This window comes from Brachyhypopomus gauderio, chromosome 13, assembly GCF_052324685.1.
Source record: "Brachyhypopomus gauderio isolate BG-103 chromosome 13, BGAUD_0.2, whole genome shotgun sequence".
NCBI classification, from domain to species: Eukaryota; Metazoa; Chordata; class Actinopteri; order Gymnotiformes; family Hypopomidae; genus Brachyhypopomus; species Brachyhypopomus gauderio.
Window position 1 is genome coordinate 14,006,237 of NC_135223.1, and position 11,138 is coordinate 14,017,374.

General features: G+C 39.3%; 1 long non-coding RNA gene across 1 annotated transcript; it reads right to left on the minus strand.

Annotated features, from left to right (window-relative positions):
• Positions 1-9,831: 9,831 nt before the first annotated feature.
• Positions 9,832-10,834, minus strand: LOC143474426 (uncharacterized). The gene is made up of 4 exons (XR_013120764.1): positions 10,737-10,834; positions 10,280-10,435; positions 10,053-10,172; positions 9,832-9,943 (listed from the first exon to the last, which is right to left on the minus strand). It is a non-coding gene; the product is annotated as an uncharacterized LOC143474426 (long non-coding RNA).
• Between the last annotated feature and the right edge of the window lie 304 nt (positions 10,835-11,138).

Here is an 11,138-nt window from a genome sequence, read left to right on the forward strand (position 1 = left end):
GGTTGCCCACACAGCAAGAATCGGTTATTTAACATCCACAATTCTTAAGCAGTCTGTCAAATTATGTCCTGCATGTAACCCACAACCACAGCAAAACTATATATATATATATATATATATATCTTAAAATTAACAAGACCCAAGTGAGGATGAACACACGCACACCCAAAAGAAGTACATATACGGACATAACCAGACATGGACCAACAGGTGAGGATGTGGAAGACATTTCATGTTTCATGTCACAGATCATACACCATGGAAAGACCAATTCCAATGATCAATGATAATAATTTCCCCAATTCTTCAAACTGTGAATTTGTAGTTCCACAAAAAATCTCTACTGTGACAATCACAAACACTAATCAGTGTTCCTTGAAATGCTCAATCCTTGAGATCATTTAGATAAAATCAGAAACGAGAGTAGAGGCACATATTCTCTGTGGAGAAGGAGGTTGGAGGCCAAGAATGACATTTACATTTTGAGCATTTAGCAGATGCTCTAATCCAGAGTGACTTACAAAGTGCTTTGCCATCTGCTCACAGAATGCATCCTAGGTAGTACCGTAAATAGGTCAGAATTCAAGATACCCTTGAACTAGACTATTATTATACTACAGGAATCAATTCAATGACATAGTATTGCAAATTAACATAGGATCAAGCCTAAACAACAGGAATATCGTTTCTATCAATCTGGTGTCTATTGATCAATCTGATATAATACTTTTTCATTGCAAATGCAACATTGAGACAAACTCATTTTGGATTATAACTCAAAAAAGTACAATGCATAATGTGCATTAGTTCTCTGCCTCTCTTGTTTTGTTAATAGTTCCTTATTAGCCTGTATATACTGTATATATATATATATATACTTCACTTCACTATATATATATAGTAGGCATAGGCATATATAATATAGGCATACATAATATAATAAACATAATATAATATAAACACAGTTTTTGTTTGGTTGTTTTTAAATGTTTTTATTTGTTGGTGTCACGGTACAGCTCCCGACCCCACCCCTCTGGGCGTGTATTCATGTCGTCTGCGTCTAGTCGTCTGCGTCTGTGTATCTTCGTGGTTGTGGTTGTGTCCGTGGGTTAATCAGTTTCACCTGTGGCTCGTCTCGTCATCACGTGGGGATTATGTGGTCTGTCTATTTAGTGTGCGTTCGCGCAGTGTCCCGTGCTCAGATGTTACATCAGAAAGCTAACTCTTGGACAATGAGAAAGCAGGAATCATTGGTCATACCAGTAGAATAACGTAGACAAGATCTGAAAATAATCAGAGAAAAGAAAACATACTCCCCTGCTGTCCTTTAAGAGTAAAAAAAACAGTTCTGAATAAAATTAACATGTACTTTCTATGACAAAGTTTAAGGGTTTATAATTTTATTAAAAAATAAGATAAACTGAATGTAGAAAGTAAAGTGTAAGATGTTATGCCAGCAAACTCCACAGGTCACTAGAAAGAACAATACCAGCTCAAAACTTTATTCAACCAATGTGTTTCAGCACAGACCTTCATCAATAGAACTCAGCTGCAGTGGTCAGATCAAAACATACAAATGCTGAGGCTGCTTTGGAAACATTGGAATGGCGTCTTACATGGCATTAGTACTCAACTAAAAACATACTTCTGTACCAAAGTTTAATAATGATAATAATTGTAACGGGGTGACAGAAGCAGACAATGAGGATGGTGCTGTGTTTTTTTTCAAGTCCATATCCATGCTAAAAAGCGCACAGCACACACTCACATATTAAAGAAAAGTGAAGAGCACAGAGTGCTGAGCTCTACATCAGAAGCAAGAGTCACTGAAAACTTGGGCGTGAAGCGGCGGTTGACGTCACGCAGGTTCACTCTGACAAGCACAACCAATGCACAGCACCGACATGCAGGACCTGTGGGCGTATAAGGAGTTTTGTTGTAATTAGGGACAGGTGCGTGTGATAATTAGTGAGAGAGTGAACTGGAGGTGGAGTGTTGTGAAGTGGGTGGCTCTCTTGTGGAGCTGGCCCGGCCTACCATGACAATAATAATAATACATTTACGATATTATAATATCAGTATCTTAGAATACTTATTTGATTAAACATATATCAATTTAGTTAATTCATTTTTATTTCATTTTCATTTTTATTTCATTCATTTTATTTCTTCAGTTTTGTAAAACGTATTTTAATTAATGAAAGTGGATTATATAAATAATGTTATATGTTAAATACACACAGCCTCAATACGGTCTCTCTACTATAGTAAAAAGTATAGTAATAAGTCTGTCAATAACTTCTCTGATACTGAAAACTACTTCACATGAGGCATGAGAGAATTGATAAAAGACTGTCGTATGAAAATGGCCTACCATCGCTGGGCATTTCTGACTCTACACAACTCCCCTTCTAGCAAACAAGGTCTGTGATTTGCCCTGATTCCAGAGATCTGTGTAAAAGATGGTGGCTACACTAAACTCTATTCATGTGTCTGAGGGGAACACGTGAACAGTGTAGGAACTTACAGTGAGGAGAACAAGTATTTGATACGCTGCCGATTTTGCTGGTTTTCACACTTGCAATGCATGTAGAAATCTGTCATTTTTATCATAGGTGCTCTTCAAGTGTGAGTGATGGAATCTAAAAACAAAATCCAGAAAATCATACTGAATGACTTTTAAATATACAAATACAAATAAATATACAAATACTTTGTAAATATTGCAGAAAATAAGTATTTGATACATCAGAAAAATGAAACTTAATACTTGGTAGAGAAACCTTTGTTTGTGATTACAGAAGTAAGACGTTTCCTGTAGTTCTTTACAAGGTTTGCACACACTACAGCAGGGATTTTGGCCCACTCCTCCATACAGATCTTCTCCAGATCCTTGAGGTTTCTAGGCTGTCGCTGGGCAACACAGAGTTTCAAGTGTCACCAGAGATTTTCGATCGGGTTCAGATCTGGAGACTGGCTAGGCCACTCCAGGACCTGGAGATGCTTATTATGTAGCCACTCCTTAGTTGCCCGAGCGGTGTGCTTCGGGTCATTGTCATTTTGATAGACCCAATCGCGACCCATCTTCAGTGCTCTTACTGAGGGAAGAAAGTTGTTGGCCAATATCTCGCAATACATGGCTCCATCCATCCTCCCCTCAATGCAGTGCAGTCGCCCTGCCCCCTTTGCAGAAAGGCATCCCCAAACCATGATGCTTCCACCTCCGTGTTTCACTGTAGGGATGGTGTTCTTGCGTTTGTACTCTTCCTTCATTTTCCTCCAAACACGGTGAGTGGAGTTTAGACCATAAAGCTCATAAAGCTATTTTCTCATCTGACCACATTACTATCTCCCACACCTCATCTGGATCTTCTATATGGTCATAGGCAAACTTCAGACGGGCCTGGACATGTGCTGGCTTAAGCAGGGGGACCTTGCGTGCACTGCAGGATTTTAAGCCATGATGGCGCAATGCATTACTAATAGTTTTTTTGGAAACAGTGGTTCCAGCTTGCTGCAGGTCATTGACCAGGTCCTGCCGAGTAGTTTTGGGCTCTTTCCTTACCTTCCTCACCAGGGCTTAATTTGAGCCGGATCCTGCTGGAACAGGATCCGGGAACTCTTTCATTTTGAAGGGTGCGTTCCGGGATCCGGTAACTTTCAAGCCTACTAATTATAAGTTATGAAGAAATCTGTCTGCGTTGAACCAATTAATTGAACAAATAATTCTATAAAAGACATTTTTTAAACACAAGATCCACATTCAGGCTTCCTAAATCACATAAGAGCTCTCCTTTTTAGCGATGCCTTTAGGCGTCTCCCCTATAAAGCTAGTTATACTTTCGCGAGTGACCGCGACTCCGCCCACCTCGCGCGAACCTCCGGAGGAGGAGGCGTTTATACTTGCCGCGTCACATTCTATGCAGTGCTCTCCGAAATGATATGTGGTAGTATAAAGAAACACCTCTCAAAAACAGGGGAAGGAACATTTACCTGACAAATTTTAATGTTGCTTTGTGTTTCAGATTTGTAAATTGCTGGAATTTAGGCTAAAGTACTTGAAAATGCACTTAAAATGCACTTCTGCACTTGAAACACTTATAAAACACACACATAAATCATTTAAAAGTAATTTATATATACGAATTGGCTTGTTATTTTGACATTTGTGTGCCTAAGCGTTGTGTTTTGTGTCCGATCTGGTGACATTGTTGGCCTCAGTGACCCCATGTCTCATGCCGCTGTTTGCGTTTCGGCATCGTTTGATTTACAAATTAAGCACTGGTGACACTGGTGCATGCATTAGTGGAAATAGGCCTCGTGTTAGTGTAAGTAAAACACAGGTGTGGGTTGCAAGAGCCCATGGCCATACGAGGGAGCTTGTCAGAGTGACTCCCTCAGCTTATCATCTTAGACGAGGAAGATCACACTAAACCTAATGAGAAACCGTAACTCTAATTCTAAGTTAGAATAATTCTCTTTCCAACAGATCCCTCACCAGCAGGTGATGGTGTGGAAACTGCAGTCGTGGAGCCTGATGGAGAGTATGCAGAGACACCTGACGAAGACGAGGATGATGACGGCAGTGCAGGGGTGGAAAGTAACTAATTACATTTACTCACATTACTGTAATTGAGTACTTTTTATGAGTAATTTGTAATTTTCTGAGTAGTTTTTGAAATATGTAATTTTTACTTTTACTTGAGTACATTTTGACCCAAGTAGTTTTACTTCACTACGTTTGAACGCCCTCACATTACTGAGTAAAAAAATATTGATGGTGAAAAATTAAATGCGGGCAGAAATGTAAACTTCTGAGTCCCAGAACTGAAGGCCAATTGCATGGCCTTGCCTTGCGCGTGCCCTTTCCATTGTCTCATAATCAGGTCTTAATCTGGTGCACTTTTTTTTCCAAAAGGATGAGATTGGTCTATCTTTAAATCTTCTATCTATCAGGTTCTGTGGGATCCTGTGGACATTTTATTGTGAAAAGTGGGATCCGGTGGGCACTGTATTTTGAATAGTTGGATCCTGTGAGCACTTACTTTTAAATTGTGGGATCCTATGAGCATTTTTTAATTTTTGATGTGGGATCTTGTGGGCATTTTATTGTGAGTAGTGGAATCCTTTGCATTTTAGTTTGATTTGTGGCATCTTGTGGGCACTTAATTTTGTGTGCATTTTGTTTTTTGAATAATTTGTAATTAAAATTTCTTTATTCTTATCATAGTGTTGTCCGTTGGACAATAGGACTGAAAATTGTTTGCACTTTATGGTACAGGTTGTGACTGTCCTTGTGCTGTGAGGAAGTATGTTCCTGAGCCCAGCTGATCTTTTTGCAAGTGTGGATGTGCACTTAAATACACTTTGAAATCCATTAAAACAACTTGTGCTGAATTTGGTTCATGATTCATCCATGCATTAAATAACTGAAAGTAACCAAGTAACTTTTACTCAAATTACATTTAAATTGAAGTAATTTTGTACTTTTACTCGAGTAAATTTTGAGATGGGTAATTTTACTTTTACTCTGAGTAGATTTTAGGCAAAGTAATGATACTTTTACTCAATTACAATTTTTCAGTACTCTTTCCACCTCTGCAGCAGTGGTGAGGGAGAGATGCCTGTGAGCGGAGTGCTGGGGGTGGAGACGGAGGAGACCCTAGCGGGAGGCAGGGGGGGAGAGAGGGATGAGGGTGGTGCAGAAGAGACAGAACACACATCTGGGGCCCCAGCAGCCATGTGGATACAAGCCGTCCCGCCTTCCATGGTTGTTTGGTGCTGTGCTGTGAGCTACAACATGTCAGGGCTGACCAATTTGAAGAAAGAGCTGTGCAAACTTTTCACTAATGCATAAAACCAGTTTATGGGTGGCAAGCTTTGTTTTGAGTTTTGCCAAACTGGCTTGTGGATACAAATAACCAATGAGATCTCTAGTCAAACTGTGTATCTACTGAAGTGGTTCAGGACTCAGGAACAAGTCTGGAACACTACAGCTACCGCATGATTAAAAAAAGCAGAACAAAGGGATTTCTGCCACTTTGGTGGTTCGGGTTTGAATTATTCATGAAATTTGTTCAATATTAAAACAGTACATTTTGTTCTTAATTATCTTGATCAAGGAGAACATTGACATTGGCAGCTGCTGGAATCCATTTAAAAATGTGTTTAAAAGCATCGTTGAGTTGAGTTGCTATTGTCTTGTGACCTGTGCTGGTCCATAAAGACATGTACTTTTGAACTGTAAAGAAGATGATATTAGCGCTGTGCTTTTGTTGTTTTTTTTCAAGCAACGAATGGTCTGGTTCCCTTGCTGTGATACACACACACACACTTACACATAAGCATAAAAAATGGCAGCCTTCATGCAAGCAGTAGACACTGCACTCTTGTGATAAATAAAACATAGAACAAAAAAAAATGCATTTTAGATTCTTAGATGCCTTTTTTAAATGTATTTAATTATTTTCCAGTGTTAAAATTCAAATTTGCATTTAAAAAGCAATGATTCAAATTCACCTAGAACTGCAACTGTTGCAAAGCACCGAACTTCACATCATAGATATACATGTATATATGGTGAAGTTCCATACTTTTCCTGTTGCCGGCCAGTAGATGGTGATATTTGCTAATGAGTTATGGCAAACCTGTTATATTAGACCTTTAGTTAGGTGAGCCAGTTAGCCAATGCCAGTTTTTTCTGGATATATATTTGGTATAATTGGATAATCATACATCTGACTATAATCCTACAAACTCCCTGATTTTTTTGCAAGTGAATCTTGAAGAACTGATTCTGTTCTGAAGGCCAAGCATCATCAAGCTTATTGATCATCACCACGGTCAACTGTTGCTTGTTTGGTTTTTAAGCAAAACATTTGGCCTTTTATTTATACTTATATAGAAATAAGTTAAACTTGACAAAACTAGATATCTGAATTTTATGATTCATGTCATGATGATTGATGTAATGTTTAGTACAATGGTATTGCATGTGAGAAAAAAGTTCTGTACCAATCTATGGTTCTGTCTCACTGTAAATGTGTAATTTTGAAGGCGTGATATAAATTAACTCATTGCAGATTGATGATTGATTGCTTTTGGGACATTGAGGACGCTCCTCAACCTTTTAGCTGAAGCGTTCCTGACGTTCTTGTTATGTTACTGCTGGGATGCATACGTGTTCTGTTTCAGGAATGAAGTGGATCCAGGTTCCAGACCGGGATTTGTGCAAACCTCTCTCCTAATTGGGATGCTGCTCCGCCCTAGGAGGACGGCCAACAGGAGATAAGGACAGCAGACAGGAGGGAAGGCAGCTACTACAGGCCAGCAGCTGTAGTGGCAGCTTGGGGGCACGTTTGATACATTGTGCAGACTTTTGTGTTGCATTGGCCTGACTTGTTGGCGTGGCTGTTTTAGTAAGGTTGTATTCATATGTGATCCTACCTGTTATGTGGTGTTCTGTGTTGTCCTTCCTTTTCCTCCCTCCCCTCTGGTTAGTAGGAAGTGACTGCCATGTTGTTTTGGGTTGGTTTTGTCTTTGTTTGTTGGTAGGGAGATTGATTTGTGTGTTTTCTGTTTGGGATTAGATGGAGATGTATTTCCTTTCTAGTGTGGGGTTTGTTTATTATGTTGGCATGTCACTTCTGAAATAATACCAGAGTTGTTTGGTGTATGTATAAGTATTTATTTTTTATATGATTATAAATATATTGACTTAAAGCCTATTAATATATATAATGTATCTAATACAATCATGCTAAAAGTAGAACCCGTGTGTGCTGTCTTTATTCAGAAATAGTTATTTCTGTCACCTTGGACGCTGTTGTGGCCTATAGCCTAGAATGGGTCGTAACATTCTAAAGAGCACCGAAGATGTAGACACCCCCATTTGAACAGAATCCTGGTGTCATGCAGACCTACACACCCACTGGCACTCAGGCTGCTATGAGATTACTGCCCCCTTACTCAAATAAAGAGCTGTCCACCATGGTTGAGACTTGGGAGGAATTTTGATGTGGTAAAGAGGAAGTTTGCCAACCACATACATCTCAGTGCAGTCACTGACATGGACGGTCAATGCATCAGTGTAGGGTGAAAAAAAACAAGGGTTAAACAAACTAGGGTTCAGTGAAATCCATTATCAGACCATGGCCAAATTAATGAATATCTCAAACACTCCAATCTACCCAAAGACACTCCACATGGAGCCAGTAAGTTCAGTATCGTCCACAGCATGTACAGAAGGTTTTCACATAGCTCTGAAAAATTCAGTAATGCTCTAAACTCAGCTGATCTTACTATTAAAATCACCAACTTTTTTTAACACCAATTTAAAACATGACAAAACCTTAAAAGTTAAAACCTTGCTATCGACAAAAAGCATATGCCACCAAACAGCTAATTTATCTGATATTTAAAAACATTAAAATGAAAAATGGTTTGAGATCAACTGTAAACCAGCATGAAAATAATTCAGTTTTTAATAGTTTTTTTTAAAAGATGATAAAACCTCTGATAAATACTGATGAAATTCAAACATTGGGAAACATTGAATAATTATCTCTTAAAACAAACTTCATATGATTTTACCATGAAAGTGTTAACAGACCGTTCTGCTTGGTGTAAACTGTGTTGTGTGCTAGTTATGCGTCTACAGAGCTAAATAACTACATTCCACCTTGCAGAGACTAAGAGGAGATTAAAGCCAATGAAAGAAAAAACAACAAACGCAACACGTTATTTTATCCTTTTCTGACAACATAGACGACATTCCTGTTTAAGCGTGTAGTGTATAAAAGCTCCATTTTACATTTGCTCTACTGCAAGGTTTTTCAAACTCTGGGTCGCGACCCTTGGATGGGTCATGAGCCAAAAAAAATGGGTCGCTCAAAAATAAATGTTAATATATTTAATAAATTATTATATTAATGGATTATACTTTTATACTGGTATGATGGGAGACCACCTGGGAATACCAGGTGCTGTAAGCTTTTTCTCTTCTTAGCAATATGTTCTGCATTATTTTAAGCTAAAGTTCATTATGCAAAAAAACAAAGAAAGTTTTGCCCATTAACACACAAAGAGAAAGAAAAGAAATGAAAATTTATTTGTCAGGATAGTTTTACTGGTTGTTGTCCTAGTTTGTTTTCTGATTTGTCTGGATAATGTATGCACTAACTCACTAATGTCTGTCATGCCTCAAGCTATTGAACCCCTTTCAGTGTTCAAGCACCTGGCCACGCAGCTGAAGTAGCAAGACGTATTCAAGTAAAGTAGATATATAGGAAACTTTAGCCGGTGCTTTTTTCTATGAGAAATGAGATGAGAAAATAATGAGAAATAGAACTGTTTGGAAGAACTTGTTTAATTTATTCAAGAAGTAGCTTATTGCTGTAAATCCTGAAGCTGATCTTATGATGGTGGTCATGTCAATTGACCAGTAGGATGTGGTGGTGTTTTTCTTTATAGCTGATTGTGTGACGGGCAGGGTGAGCGAAACAAAAAGGAAGCGATCATGCCAAGTCTCAGATAAAAAGTATGGTTTAATAGACAAAGTGCGCAAACCAAAACTCATGACTTAATCCAAATGAAGGATATAATAACCAGCGGTCAACTGGTACAAAGACAAGACATATATAGACAAACAAACGACCCTCAGGTGAGACGGATCGCGGGCTCCGCCCACCTGAGGGACGAACACAACACAACAACGACAACTGCCGCTGTACCCGTGACTTGATCCAAATGAAGGATATAGTAACCAGCAGTCAACAGGTACAAAGACAAGACATATATAGACAAACAAACGACCCTCAGGTGAGACGGATCGTGGGCTCCGCCCACCTGAGGAACGAACACAACACAACAACGACAACTGCCGCTGTAGATGGAGGCGACCGGTAGGGGACTTTCTTTTGTCTCAAACGGCGTCCATTTTTATCTATACATTTCAAAGAGAAGACAACAGATGTTATAAGTACTATTATTTTCTGTATATGAAAATGATAAGACTTAGACTCTGTACAGTTGCTGATTATCTTGTTCTTTACCTGCCCTTCATGATGATATCTTTAACAGGCGATCGATCTTTTGGGGACACAAATTTGTCCACCATCTTGCCAAAGTCCTTATTGGTGGCCAAAAACTTTATGCAATTACAGGCATGGAACCTGAGGAGACATGTTTTTAAATTACTCTCATGGCTGATTGATCAATTCTACGTGTTGATGGACACAGTGCTGACTCCGGGGCCATAGAGAGCAATGGAGCTGTCTACCTCACTTCCTGTGCAGCGTCCAGAGCCAATTGGCTGATGGCGGACAGGAAGCGCTCCGTGAGGTCCTTGCCCGTGAGCAGTTTAGAAGCCCCCAGCAGCTGAGCGAGGCTTTCCATATGAAACGCTGTAGTCTTCCTCACAGTGGCGTTTCTGTGGCTGGAGGATTAAAGAGAAACACATAGTGAGAAATACATCTGGAGTTTGCAAGCACATGAACTCTGCTTCATTCTTACAAGAAAGACTAATGAATGTTTTGTCCTGTAAATAAATTGTTACTGCAAATCACTCCAGACTTCCCACAAAACTGTCCCATCATTCGAAATTGACTATTCCACAGGTCAGAACATCCAAATACATAAAATGGAGCATGTCCAGTTGGGGTAGCAAATGGTGAAGCTCATTCTCAAGCGCCTTGGCTTTGATTACAGAATATTTAGTTCATAATCAGGTTCCTCACCTCCTTGAGCACAGCTAGGCACACGTTGTGGAGATTGACCAGAAGGATATTGGCATGGTGTTGCACCAGCGAACGCACCAGTTTGAGGCCATTGATCTTCTTCTCCCTGTTCCAAAACACAGTGTTAGAACACGGTATACATATCTGTTGTTATCACATCAGTAATGCTAAACAAGTTTCATCAATAAAAATCAACACGTAAGCTATAGGCTATGTATTCCATGTTAGAGTGCCCATTACTAATTATTTATGTTTATATTGCCAAAGCATGATATTTCCGTATTCTCAGGCATTATAGCTCTGTTCTGGCTAGGATAGCTTAGTGTAAACTTTGTTTGCTCGGTGTAAGGCAGACTATCGTCTGGAGCTTGGTAAAAGCCTACCAGTCCTCATTCTCCAGCA